Raw genomic sequence first — 14,250 nt, forward strand, 5'->3', positions numbered from 1 at the left:
CATACGGACTGGACGTCGCCTCTACCCACTGTGGAAGGAAGGCTTGGAGCCGACCTCCCACAGCTGGGAGACCGTCACTGGGGCTTAGCGGGCTGGCTGGGGGAGCGAAATAACACCCCAGGCTTCCCGCGACCCCTCTGGGACCGCCAGGGTCTACCACCCTGGCCTCTTTGCGCCTCCTTAGGACCCTTGGTTTGGAAAAAAGGACGAAAATTTTTCTTGGGCCCCGAATCTACCTTTTTTAAAGGAAGAGCCTTCTTTCTATCCGCCGTCCTATCCAGGACGGTGTCTAGCCCTGTGCCAAACGCCAAGTCTCCTTCAAACGGTAAACCACACAGTTTCAGCTTAGAGGCTGTGTCCCCCTGCCAGGTCTTAACCCATAAGGCCCTTCTGGTTGAATTTATCAACGCCGAGGATCTGGCGGAGAGCTTCACGGATTCAGCAGAAGCATCCGCTATATAGCCTACCGCTTTCATAAGGACTGGAAAGGACTCCAAAAGCTCTCTACGAGAGGTACCAGCCTCGATGTGACCCTTAAGCTGATCCAGCCAATGTTCAAGGTTTCTGGCCACCACAGTGGATGCCATAGCTGGCTTGAGATTAATCAAGGAGGTATCCCAGGCTTTTTTGAGCAGGCTATCTGCTCTCTTATCCAGGGGATCCTTAAGGGCACCTGTATCCTCAAAAGCTAGGTCCGTATTGCGAGAAACTTTTGAGAATGCTGCATCCAGCTTAGGCCTTTTATTCCAGGCCTGCGTTGGATCCTCATCGAAAGGAAATCTCCTTTTCAGAGATTTAGAAAAGAAGGGTGCCTTCTCCGGGTCCTTCCATTCTCTCTTAATTGTTTCGGACAATACTTTATGTACCGGGAAGGTACGATGTTTTACCTCATCCAAACCCTGGTACATCCTGTCATGCAAGGACAGCTGAGTCGCATCTTCCTTAATGTTTAGGGTAGAATGAATTGTCCTTAATAGGTCATCAACCTCCTCTAAGGACAGTTTATAGCGTGAGGAAGAAGTATCCCTTTCTTCTTCATCCTCCGCCTCTGATCCTGAAACAATATTTTCAGGTTCCTCCTCCTCGGACTCACTGTCTAACCTTCTAGATGTGGAGGGGGTACTGGCCCTGGCCTTAGATCCCTTAGTCGGACCCTTGTCCAGGAAGGAGCGAAAAGACTGGAAAGTCTGGTGCAACTCCTCCCTAAATGAAGAGAGCAACTCCCCCGTTCCCTTGACGGTGGGCTGCTCAGAGGCCGAACTAGTAGAGGCTTCCCCCCTGACAATCTCCGCAATACAAGTTTTGCATAAAGGTTTGGTCCAGTTCCCTTTAAGGGAAGCTTTACAAGTAGCACACCGCTTCTTGGAAGGAGGAGGTTCTACCACTTTAAGTTTTTCTTTAACTTTCTGAAACGACACAAAGGACAACAACGCTATGTTTAACCTTTGTGTGCCAGACCAGCAAATCACCAAGTGCACACAGCTAGTGAACAAATAAAAAAAACCAGAACCCATCACCGCTGTACCAGAAAACTACACACACCCACAGAAGTGACTAGGGTGAGTGAGGCAGGCTCCCCTCCCCCGAAGGGGCAGAAAAGAGGGACATAACAACACCCAGGTACATTGACCACCGCTGGGTCTCCTACCTGGGCCGGGCTGGTGCTTGTGGCTCCTGCTCCCGCCACCTCCGCTGCGTCTTCTGGCTCCATGGTCCCAGAACGCTGCGGGCGTGCGTCAGCTTTTTAAATTTCCCGGGTTCCTCTCGCCGCTGCGAGACCCGGAAATAGCACCGCCGAGGCTCACTCCTCCTCCTGCGTTCCAGGCGGCCGGAACCGGAAGCCGCCACGCGCCGCCGAAGTCCCGCCTCCACCCGGAAAGGACGTCACTACGCCCTCCGCTCCGGAGCCTCGTATGCCGGAAGAACGGCACCTGACCGCCCCCCCCGCAAGCTACGATGCCCGGACTAAGGGAGCGGGACCTCCAGCAGCCTCTGTCCTCGCCGGACCGAAGAGGAGAAGTACCCGACCTTCACCCGCGCGTCAGGGGAGAAGTCGAGTCAGCCTCCTAGAGGATCACCTCCTAAAACCTAAAACACCGGTATGCTCAAACAAAAACCACCTTCCCCGCCTGGGGAGAGAACAGCACACCCCTGGTTCCCTGCAGCGCTTCCACCATGGCCGGAGGAAACACTACAACTGAGGCCATGGTGGAAGGGGGTGGAAGTTATAGCATTGACTGCAGTGTTTCCTGGGAAGTGGGTGGAGCTGCGCTCTCTCCAGGTGCTGTCCTGAAAGACGAGGTGAGAAAAACAAGCTATAACAAACAAGCAGTGATATTGCAGTATACAATAGTAAACCAGTGAAGAATAAACTTGCTTTCCAGGGGACAGTGCAGCATCATTGCAACTTGTGATGCCGTATTATTAATCCAATTGTTTAACATTGATAATGGGTTCAAATCTGTAAAAATGATGTACAGCAACTAAGAAGAGCCAAATGTAAACCATTGTGGAAAGCCATACAACTCCGAGGCTCCCACCATAAAGAGCTCATTGGGCATGGAAACCTGAAAGGATACAAACTTCCATGGTCTGAATGGATTGCGCCAAAATGATCACTCCAAGCTACCCTCACAGCTATTCACAATATCTGACTGGAAAGAACTGACATGAAACCAGTCTAGTAGGGTGAGAGAATGATAAGCTACAATAGTATAATGTGAGTGAAGTGACAGTGGAAAACCACTAACTTTAGTCAGACTAATAAAAATGGACACGAAGGCCCCTTTCACACTGGGGCGGGAGGTGTGGTAGCGGTAAAGCGCCGCAAATTTTGCGCCGCTATTCGGCTGCTAGCGGCCGAAAAGGGTTGAAAACCACCACAAAGCACCTCTGCAGAGGCGCTTTGCTGGCAGTATAGCCACGATGTCCCATTGCTTTCAATAGGCGGGAGCGGTGGAGGAGTGGTATACACACTGCTCCTTCACCGCTCCAAAGATGCGGCTAGCAGGACTTTTTTTTCCCGTCCTGCCAGCGCACCGCTCCAGTGTGAAAGCCCTGCAAACCACCCCAGTGTGAAAGGGGCCTTACGGTAATTTACTAGTAGATGGGCCTGCTGACTTCACTTTCAAACCACAGAACAATCTAAACAAATTAATGGGTATTCCCCCTTGACTATAAGAACATATCCTTGGCCACTGTTTCTCCAATCTTTCATTTTGGAGACTTCCAGAGCTTTCCCAGTCTGGGACCCCATATTTGAGGGGTCCAGGTTTGAAGCAGCATGCTGAGGGGGTGTACTAGACTGTGGTAATGGATTGGCCTCCAACATCTGTCTTTTTTTAACTTTGCCCGCCCCCCCTCCCCCCTCCATCTTTCATTTACTCTGAAGCCTCGTACACACGACCGAGGAACTCGGCGGGCGAAACACATCGTTTTCCTCGTTGAGTTCCTTGTTAGGCTGTCGAGGAACTCGACAAGCCAATTTTCTCCATTCCCGTCAAAGAAATAGAGAACTTGCTCTCTTTTTGGCTCGTCGAGTTTCTCAACAGTTTCCTCGGCGAAAATGTACACACGACCGCTTTCCTCTGCAAAAAAATATCTCCCAGCAAGTTTCTTGCTGGTTTTTGCTTATGATAATGATATACCGGTATATATCATACACACACAAGCACGCAGTGTTATTATATCTTTTCATGTGACAACACTGAAGAAATGACACTTTGTTACAATGTAAAGTAGTGAGTGTACAGCTTGTATAACAGTGTAAATTGTCTGTCCCCTCAAAATAACTCAACACACAGTCATTAGTGTCTAAACCACTAGCAACAAACATGTGTACACCCCTTAGTGAAAATGTCCAAATTGGGCCCAATTAGCCATTTTCCCTCCCCGGTGTCATGTGACTCTTTAGTGTTACAAGGTCTCAGGAGTAAATGGGGAGCAGGTGTGTTAAATTTGGTGTTTTCCCTCTCTTTGCTGAAGACAAGCAGCCTAAGGACATGGATTACTGGAACCATGTCCTGTGGTCTGATTAGACCAAGATAAACTTATTTGGTTCAGATGGTGCCAAGCGTGTGTGGTGGCAACCAGGTGAGGAGTACAAAGACAAGTGTGTCTTGCTTACAGTCAAGCATGGTGGTGGGAGTGTCATGGTCTGGGGCTGCATGAGTGCTGCCGGCACTGGGGAGCTACAGCTCATTGATGAACCATGAATACCAACATGTACTGTGACATACTGAAGCAGAACATGATCCTCTCCCTTTAGAGACTGGGCCGCAGGGCAATACTCCAATATGACAAAGACCGAAAACACACCTCCAAGACAATCACTGCCTTGCTAAAGAAGCTGAGGGTAAGGCTGCATTCACACCTAGGCGTTTTTACGCCTGTAGCGCTACGCCGCTGCCGCCAGAGGGCTGAAAACAGATGTCCCTCTATGGAGATGGTTCACATCTCCACGCCGAACGCCGGACGCCTGTCGCCTGCCGCGTGAAAAAAGGACCCGGACCTTTTTTTCAGGCGTCTTCGAGCGTTCGGCTAGGAGATGGGAATCATCTCCATAGAGGGGGTCATCTTGGGGCACATCAAGGCGGTACAAAACGCTGCTATTTTTACCGCGATTTGCGGCGACAAAACGCCGCGATTTTGTCCGCCTAGATGTGAATGCAGCCTATAGGTGATGGACTGGCCAAGCAAATCCTCAGACCTAAACCCTATTAAGCAACTCCATTCCCAAGAGGGTTAAGGCAATGCTGGAAAATAATGGTGGCCACACAAAACATTGACACTTTGGTCACAATTTGGACATTTTCACTTAGGGATGTACTCACTTTTGTTGCCAGCGGTTTAGACATTAATGGCTGTGTGTTGAATTACTTTGAGGGGACAGCAACTTTACACTGTTATACAAGTTGTACACTGACTGCTTTACATTGTAACAAAGTGTCATTTCTTCATATCTGAAAAGATATATTTAAATATTTACAAAAATGTGAGGGGTGTACATATATATATATATATATATACACACACACACACACACACACAAATTATATATTTATTCTATTTATTTGTTATTTATTTTTTACATTACAGCTGAAATTGTGAACAACAAAGGGTACTTTTACCTAGAAAAATACCCCAGCAAACTACTGTATACCAGACCACCTGTAACCGTCATAATGTTACAGGCAAGAAAACGTGTCGATTTGTTCTGGCTGCAAGTCTGCTCCAGCGGCACTAAAAATTAGAGCTATTAATAGCACCGCATTTTAATTTTACCAGCCTGTCTGGAAAATATTACGTACATTTCACTACCACTTACGTCTCGGCGAAGCAACCACTCTCTGCTGGACACAAGTAGCTTCAATTTCATTAGAAAAACACAGCAAAGCTGACACCTGCCCATTAAAAGGCATTGGGCTTCTAGCACTCAGAATATTCTATTTACCATGCAGGCATCTTCCATAAAGCATTTAAAAAGTGATAAATCTGCTTGAAATACTGCGATGCATGTAGGTAAACAGCCAGCTGTATTATAAGGTTTGTTGTTAGATTCCTACAAACAGACCAATGTACAGCAGGGCAAAGAGCAATCATGATACTGTATATACATGTGTATACAGTGCAGCATCAATCAGAACCATATTATAATAAATCAGTTCATTGGCGTAGGCAAAGGTTAGCCGTGAAGCCACTCTACCAGATCCAGAACAGCATTAGCATATTAGCATTTATTTGCATATGCTAAATCTAATTGTGTAATGTAACAACAGAGATGGACAGCAAACTATTTCTACAAAATGAAATGAAACAGATGTGACCTCGGTGACACGCTGATACCAGTTCTAGAATTCTGCACAGCTTTAAACAATTCAACTCCTTTTTTTGTTGTTGTTGTTTTAGAGTTGGGAAGGATTACAACCCCGTCTGGTTTTTACCACACACAGGCCTTCACAGAAATTCTGCCTTTATTCCAAGTGTTCAGAAAACACTGCCTATGAGGATGCTGCGGCCCTGTGTGCGTCATCATAGCAGCAGCATTGTTATCCACTTGCTCTGCAGAAGATGACCAGGCCATTTTTTTGCTTTTCAGCACTGCGTTACTTTAACAATTGAGCGGTCATGCAACACTGTACATAACATCCATTTATATCATATTTTTTTACCACAAATCGAGCTTTCTTTTGGTGGTATTTGATCACCTCTGGTTTCTAATTTGTTTGCGCTATAAACAAAGACTGACCATTTTGAAAAAAATAAAAAATGTATGTGTGTGTGTGTGTGTGTGTGTATACATATTTTTAATTTAAAAAAAAAAAAATTACTTTCTGCTATAAAACATATCCAATTAATAATAAAAAAAAATTCTTAAAAAATGTAGGTCAATATGTATTCTTTGGTTAAAAATCCCAATATGCATATATTGATTGGTTTGCACAAAAGCTATAGAGTCTACAAACTATGGGATATATACTGGAAATTGTTGTTCTGTGTCTCTCCTTGCTCCTTGATAAGCAATGGATGTCCACTGGCACTCGCTGATTGGCTTGTGCAGTGTCTAATCACAGCACAGACGCAGCACCCTACCCTGAAGTGTCTGCACCAGCACAAGAGAGCCACTCTGCCGCTGTATAACAAGTTATGCGGTCGGCAAGCGGTTAAAGGGGTTGCAAAGGTTGATGTTTTTTTATCATAATGCATTCTATGCATTGAGGTGAAAAAACATCCGAGTATTAGTGCCCTCCCAAGCCCCCGTTTACTTACCTGACCCCTCGAAAGTCCCGCACCGTGAATGTGCTGGTTTCTCAGCTCATTCATTGGTTGATTGATAGCAGCACAGCCATTGGCTCCCGCTGCTCTCAATCAAATCAATGACGCAGCGCGACGGGGGGCGGGGCTGAGTGATACAGTCAGCGGATATGGCCGCAGGCTGTATCATGGGAGCGCAGCCCACAACAACTAACCCCCATGGGAGAGAGCTCGCATGAAGGGGGTTAGTTCTTGCGGGGAGGAGCCGAGACAGCTGCTGAGGGACCCAAGAAGACCAGGATCGGGCCACTCTGTGCAAAACAAGCTGCACAGTGGAGGTAAGTATAACATGTTTGTTATTTAAAAAAAAGACGATGGACATGACACCGGCATGGGTGAAAAAAGAAACTGCACTGCAGAGGTATGTACATACCAACAGAGCCTTTCATCTTTTAAAATGGAGCAACACTTGAAATAACTTTCAGGTTTTAGAGAACCCCTGCTAATTTATTGCAGGGGTCTCCAAACTTTTCAAACAAAGGGCCACTTTATTACCCTTCAGACTTTAGGAGGCCTGGATTGTGGCCAGCAGGGGAAGAAAATTGTCACGGGCCCAGCATCAGTGAGAACAAATATGGCCTCAGGGTTGGTGGGCAATAGGAGGAGGAATATTCCCCCTATTAGTAGGAGGAATAGTATCCCATCATTGGTATCTGTCGACGATATTATGCCCTATTGTTGGTGTCAGTGGGAGAAATAGTGCCTCATATCAGTGGGAGGAATTGTGCCCCAAGGTCTGGATAACGGCAAGCAAAGGGCCACATCTGGCCCTCGGGCCGCAGTTTGGAGACCCCTGATTTAATTTATGCCTTATGGAACATTAGCATGTACAGCAAGTTGCAATACTGTATATAAAATAAGTAAAAGAATAAAGAATGCAATGCATTTAGTGTATTTGACACTCAAGGCTACTCTATATGACAAACACATTCCGGAATTTCTCTTAGGAGACACGCGTCCAGCGATTTTGTTGGTGACCATTGCACTGGTCTTTAGTGGGAGAAAAATGCCGCTACACTGGTAGTCAATGGGAGGAATGTTCCTAGCACTGGTGGTCAGTTGTAGAGTACTTCCTACATTAGTGGTCAGTGGGAAGAGTACCCCCTTACTGACAGCTAAAAAGAGAATTGGTGCCAGTGATAATTTATTTATGAGGCAGAAATGGCTGGTTACTTATCAAAAGGGGCGGAAATTGATTAATTAACCTCTGAAGGAACCCCAGGCTTTCATGGAACAGTGGTTGATGAAGCCTGCACTAACAGGTCTAAACATACAAAAATAAGCACCATAATATTTATTAATAGTGCATATTTTAAACCTTCTATCCATGATCCCACAAAGCAACGTGGAATCCTAATTGGTTCCATCCATCCAAACACAGCCTTCCCTTTCTTCTGAATCTGATAATCCCCCCAGTATGACCCCACCCTGGAACGTTTACTCCTAGGGTGAGAAGGCTTCCTTATGGCCCGTACACATGATCCGAAAATCGGACGACAGATCGTCTGACTTGTTTCGCTTCATAGTCGCAAGTAGAGATTGAATAGGTTACTAAAGTCACGAAAAAAAGTGATGTCATGTGTAATGTATTTGTCTTGTATTTTCGGACAACAATTATACTGACTAGACGAAAATCGTACGATCTAGTATCATACGAGGAACATTTTCATGATTGTCCGATCGAATAATATTGGATGGATTGTCGTGATCGGCTCTCCAAAGCTCTGTACTAACGATCTGATTATCGTACGATCGCATCGTAAGCGGTATTTTTCGTCCGATTTTCCGATCGTGTGTACGGACCATTAGTGTGTGTACATGCAGGACATGCCAATTTAGGATGCACGGTCCTGCTTCTTACAGGTTGCACATACAGCTTACCTGTCTAGAGACTGCCCATCTACAGGGAGCTTATGACATGACTGCTGGGCATAAGATGTTCAGGGAGCCAAAACTCCAGCGGCATGCAAGGCACAACAATTAACAAACTTTGAAAAGTTACAGTATAAAAGAAAAAGAAACAAAAAAAACGAATTGAAGCTCATTATGTACACACTACATGTAGTCATTTTAGTGTAAGGCTTTCGTTTTTAATATGCATTTTTTTTTATTTCACTAGTGAACAAAATGCTGGATGGTTAGAGCCTCTGTCAGCTTTTAACTGCTACCCCTGCCCCATGCTGGGAAGATTTACCCCCCATTATGTGTCCTGGTGACCAATGTCATTGGGACAAAAAGTGATGGAAAATAAGAATTGGGTTGTTATCAGAACAATTGTCTAAGAGGGGATTTTCCCTTTGCTTTCTTCTCACGTCAAACTATAAAAGTATTTCCTGACCAGGAAGTAAAAGGAAATATGTTTAATGTGACACAGACAGTAACTAACTGACCGGGTTTTATTTTTATTTATTTTTTTAACCATCACCTACTTCATACAAAACTAAAAGAAAGGCTTTCTGAGATATACTTCTGTTTTTGCTTTGAAAGACTCATTTCCCTTTTCATCTAATGACAGACACGATCCTTGTAGACTTTAAATATAGGAAATGGACTTTACAATTTGAATCTGGCTTTGCATATTACAATCTAATTGTACAATTACCAAATGTCATGTAAAAATGATTACACGGTTTAGGTAAAGCTTGGTACACAGGTATAGCCGGCCGACTTTTGGTACATGTGTACCCCTCTCTGTTTAACAGAAGATGGTCTCAGGACCAGCTTCTAACTGCCATGTTGGAAAATCAGCATCTGCTGTCAGGATACAATAGTGCAGTGGGTGAGATCCCCGCATCCACATCGCTTGTGTTGATGTGGGATTTGTCTTTTTTTTTTGTGTTCAATTAATTGTATTTATTTTTTTAAAACAACTAATCCATGCATACACCACATAAAGTCGGCCATAGATGGAGTGATTGTCTGTGTTGATGGGGGAATCCCTGGCGTGGAGCCATTGTGTTCTCCCAGCTCCAAAGTTAGGTTCACACAGTTGCAGAAAAGTGTTGAAATCGCATGCATTCCTCCATCCACGGTGAAAACATGCTGCCCTTTGCAGACAAGGGAGGTTGCAATTCAATCTTTAAGCCACCCCCATGCATCGGAGAAAACAGCGAGTCTTCAGGTACATGAAATCCCATGGTGCAAAAGCATCAGGTGGCTTCTGGGCAGCTGAGGTTTTCAAAAGGTGCAGGGACCCTTTCCATGCGACAGAAGTGCATTCAAATGAATAGGCGCCCATGAAAATATGCCATGCACCAACCACATGTGAACCTAGCCTAAATCTTCAAGTAGGGTTACCCGTCTCAATGAGAACTGGCTAAAGCTGCCCATTAACTATACAATCTGATTGCACAAACCTTGCACTCTCTCCTTTAGGCTGGATTCACATCTGAGCAGAGCGTATTTGCCAACTATTTTTTTTTCTTTGCCTTTTTGTACATTTTGTCACACATACACACTTAAAAAAATTCATGTGTTTTGTATGTTTCTGGCAGAGGAAGAGGAGCCTAGTTGTTAGGCAGAGAAATGCTTGAAAAATATGCGTATAAATGTGCATAAAAACGCTTGTGTCACGCATACTCAGGCACACACCCACTGAGTTCTAGGGACCAATCTGACAAAAAGAAGCTCTTGTACTTCTGACCGTGGGTGACAAAGGGTACTATTGTGAACAGGTGTTGTTTATATAAATCTATTTCTAATTGTTGAGCCCTAACGTGAATAGGCATAAGTGCAACCTTAAACATTTTTTACTTACCTGCTCTGTGCAGTGGTTTTGCACAAAGCAGGCCCAGTCCTCATCTTCTCGGGTCCCTCGCTGGCGCTCTGAGACCCTCCCCATTGCCAAATGCCCTCATAACAAGCCACTTGCTGTGGGGGCACTAGTGCATGCTTGCTCACGAGCTGGCTCTCTGTGTCCATAAAACACAACGCCTTCCCCCCTCCCGCCTTGCTGGCTTTGATTGCCAGCAGTGGAAGCCAATGGCTCCTGCTGCATCTCAGCCAATCACTAGGGAGAGACCCGGAAGAGCCTTGGGTCCTGTTCACATCGCTTGATCGAGATTGGGCTTAGGCAAGTATTAGGGGGGAGCTGCACACAGAAGTTTTTTTTTACTTTTATGTATAGAATGCATGAAGGTAAAAAAGCTTCAGCCTTTACAATCACAATAGACATTAAAATCAACAATGGTTTTACCAAAATGATGTCATAGAAGGACCTTCTGAAACGATGTAGTCAATCTACAGCCAATCTAAGAGGCACTTTCACTCCATAGTGGTTGGCAGATCTAAATTTCCGAGTGCAGAGAGATTGGAAGGTGTGTGGTGGGTCTAGTGGCTGCCATACAAGCTATATATAAAGATGTTTTTTTCTTCTGATAGGAATAATACATCTGTAGTCAATTGATATGACACAAACAGGCAAGTGGATTTTAAGATACAATTGCATCTCTGTTTTCACCATGCAATCTTCCAAATCTGATAAATAGAAATAATTCATGGGCAATATATTTTAACCCCGACGATTGATAATTTTCCACCCTAGCCGATCAAATCTCATCTAAACTGAATGTGAATTTACACATTATGGAAGTTACACCTATTAGATCATTTTCTATAATGAAATTGAAGTGTATATTGATCCTATAAGATTTACCAAAATGTTGTAATAGGTTGACAAACATAAAGTTGTATTAACCCCAAAACCAAAAATGTTATTGCAGCTTACCAAAAACTAGATGTGGTGGTAGAGCTGCACGATTCTGGCTAAAAGGAGAACCACTATTTTGTCACGATTCTCGCTCAACATCATCTTTCACATTAAAATTGAGCTAACTTTACTGTTTCGTTTTTTTTTGTAATTCATTGAAGTGTGTTTTTTGCAAAAAAAAAATGCATTTTAAAGACCACTGGGAAAATACAGTGTGACATAAATGATTGCAGCAATTGCCATTTTATTCCCTAAGGTCTCTGCTAAAATATATATAATGTTTGGGAGTTCCACGTAATTTTTTAGCAAAGATTATTGATTTTAACTTAAAGCGGATTTCCACCCAAAAGTGGAACTTCCGCTTAACCCACTCACATTTGGCATGTCATTTTTTTGGGGGGGGGAGTGGGGGCTTCAGGAGGAGTGGGACTTCCTGTCCCACTTCATCCTTCCGCCGAGGAGCTGCTAAGGCGAATAGTCTAATCACATTTTGGCAGCCCCTCCTGTAGGCGATCGCCTGGGACACGTGACAGGTCCCAGGCGATCGCCTGTCCAATCAGATGGCGCAGCGCCACTCGCGCATGCGCAGTGAGTGCCTGGCCGTGAAGCCGAAAGCTGTCACGGCCGGGGTGCCCACAGTTAGGATGGAGACGCCGGCGGAGAGGGGGAGAGAGGAGCGGAGCTCCGTTCGGTGCGGCGCAGGTAAGTGTATGTTCATTAAAAGCCAGCAGCTACACTTTTTGTAGCTGCTGACTTTTAATAAACATAAAAAATGAGTGGAACACCCCTTTAAGAAACAAGTGTCACAAAAATATTTGGACTTTAAGTGGTTAAACTTCCTGCATTTACACACAGAAATTTGATCTGAGAAGGAAACGTTAGTTACAATGTTTCATGTTGTTACAAACTTGGCACACTGCCCATTTTGGATAAGTCCCTCCACTTGTTATATGAAAGAACCAGCAAACTCTGCATTAGGTTGAATCGAGATCACGATTTTTTAACAATTAATTGTGCAGCTCTATGTGGAAGCTGCATTTGTTTTCTTATTTATGCTTTTTCACTTGGTGATCTGGCAAATAGCACACCTCCTGTATTAGAATACCCCCTCTCTGGATGACGGAGCACAGGGGCACCTTTGGACAGGAGCATTGTCAGTCTGGGGGAGTGTTAGATGGACTAGCAGATTTAAATACACTAACAAATTGCAGCCAAACTCCAGCTAATACTTTATAAGCAATTATAGCAAAAAAAAAAACTTCTTTAGGGATGAAGATTTTATATAAATATTAAAAGCTGAACATTGTAAGCACCTGTCATTGGTACAGGGGAGCTTGTTCTGCTGAAAAACAACAGACTTACTGTCCAGATCACCAGATGAAAAAAACTAAATGCCTAAAGAAAACAAAAAAAACACTGCAGCCATCACATCCAAGAATTGGTAAGCTGCAACATAATAAACGTTTTCTTTGGGGTTTAAGCCTAGGTTCACACTGGGCTGCGGGAGTGAAGCCGTGAAACTCGCAACATTTCACTCCCGCCTGTCAGTCCCGACTTCGGCCGCGATTACAGAGACATCTGTACAGGTTTCTACACAGATGTAAATCACGGCCCGAAATCGCAAAAAGTAGTACACAAACGACTTTTTTTTAAAACCGCTGCAGCATCGCAGATGCGGCGTCGCACCGATTAAGAAAATGCCGCCGATTTGACATGTCAATTCGCATGTCACAACGCAGCAGTGCGAACCAGGGCTAATACTGCTTTAAACACCACATTGCGTTAGTATCAAATTCAGATAGGCCCCTGGATGTCACCGCGCTCTGAAGTGAGAAAACCAAGAGGATTTCCGAGTTCAGTGACTCTATCGGATCCTGCCTTGTGATGATGAGCACGCCATACACTTGTATGAGGAGTGCAAGACACGTATACGGTGCGTCATACGCTGTGAAACAATTCATGAAATAATAATAATAATTATTATTATTGTAAAATGTTGTTAATTTTTTATTTTGTAAATAATGGCACATTTAGCTACAATTTGCAATGTCTCCCTATGTATGGCAATGTTTGGGGCACTGTGTGTGTGTGTGTATCTATCTATCTATATATAGAGAGATATAGAGATTGTATATATATATATATATATATATATATATATATATATATATATATATATATATACACACACACACACACATACACACACCTCTCTCTCTCTATATATATATATATATATACACACACACACACACCTCATTATATATATATATATATCCCCTCCCTTTTTCTTTAATGTACAGTATATAACTTGTTATTTTTGCATAAATAAAAAAATATATATATTTCCCAAAAAGATATATATATATTTTACTGTATATAAAGAAAACACCTTGCATTCTTCTTGTATTTAATCATATTATAAGAGTACTGTCTGCCTTCATTTGTATGGACTGTGCACACTGCTGGCGCTATATAAAGCCATAAAAATAATAAAAACAATAATAATAACAACAACAATAAAAGACACCGAGAGAGCTAGAGATAGAGGACACCCAGCTCTTGTAAATAAACGTGCCGGTATTATATATATATTCCAGGTACTGATATAGTGTTGACATTTCCGCAGTGCTTTACATACTTTACAATCCCATCAGTCCCTTGCTTGAGGAGTTTACAATCCAGCGATCGATCTCACATACATACATACACATTAGATCCAATTTTAG

General features: G+C 43.8%; 1 protein-coding gene across 1 annotated transcript in view; it reads right to left on the reverse strand.

The window, feature by feature from the left end:
- The window catches only part of CTTNBP2NL (CTTNBP2 N-terminal like), a 134,004-nt gene that overhangs the window by 118,922 nt on the left and 832 nt on the right, over positions 1-14,250 (reverse strand). The gene's annotated exons all lie outside the window — the stretch shown is intronic.

The sequence above is a fragment of the Rana temporaria genome, chromosome 2 (genome assembly GCF_905171775.1).
Source record: "Rana temporaria chromosome 2, aRanTem1.1, whole genome shotgun sequence".
Classification (NCBI taxonomy): Eukaryota; Metazoa; Chordata; class Amphibia; order Anura; family Ranidae; genus Rana; species Rana temporaria.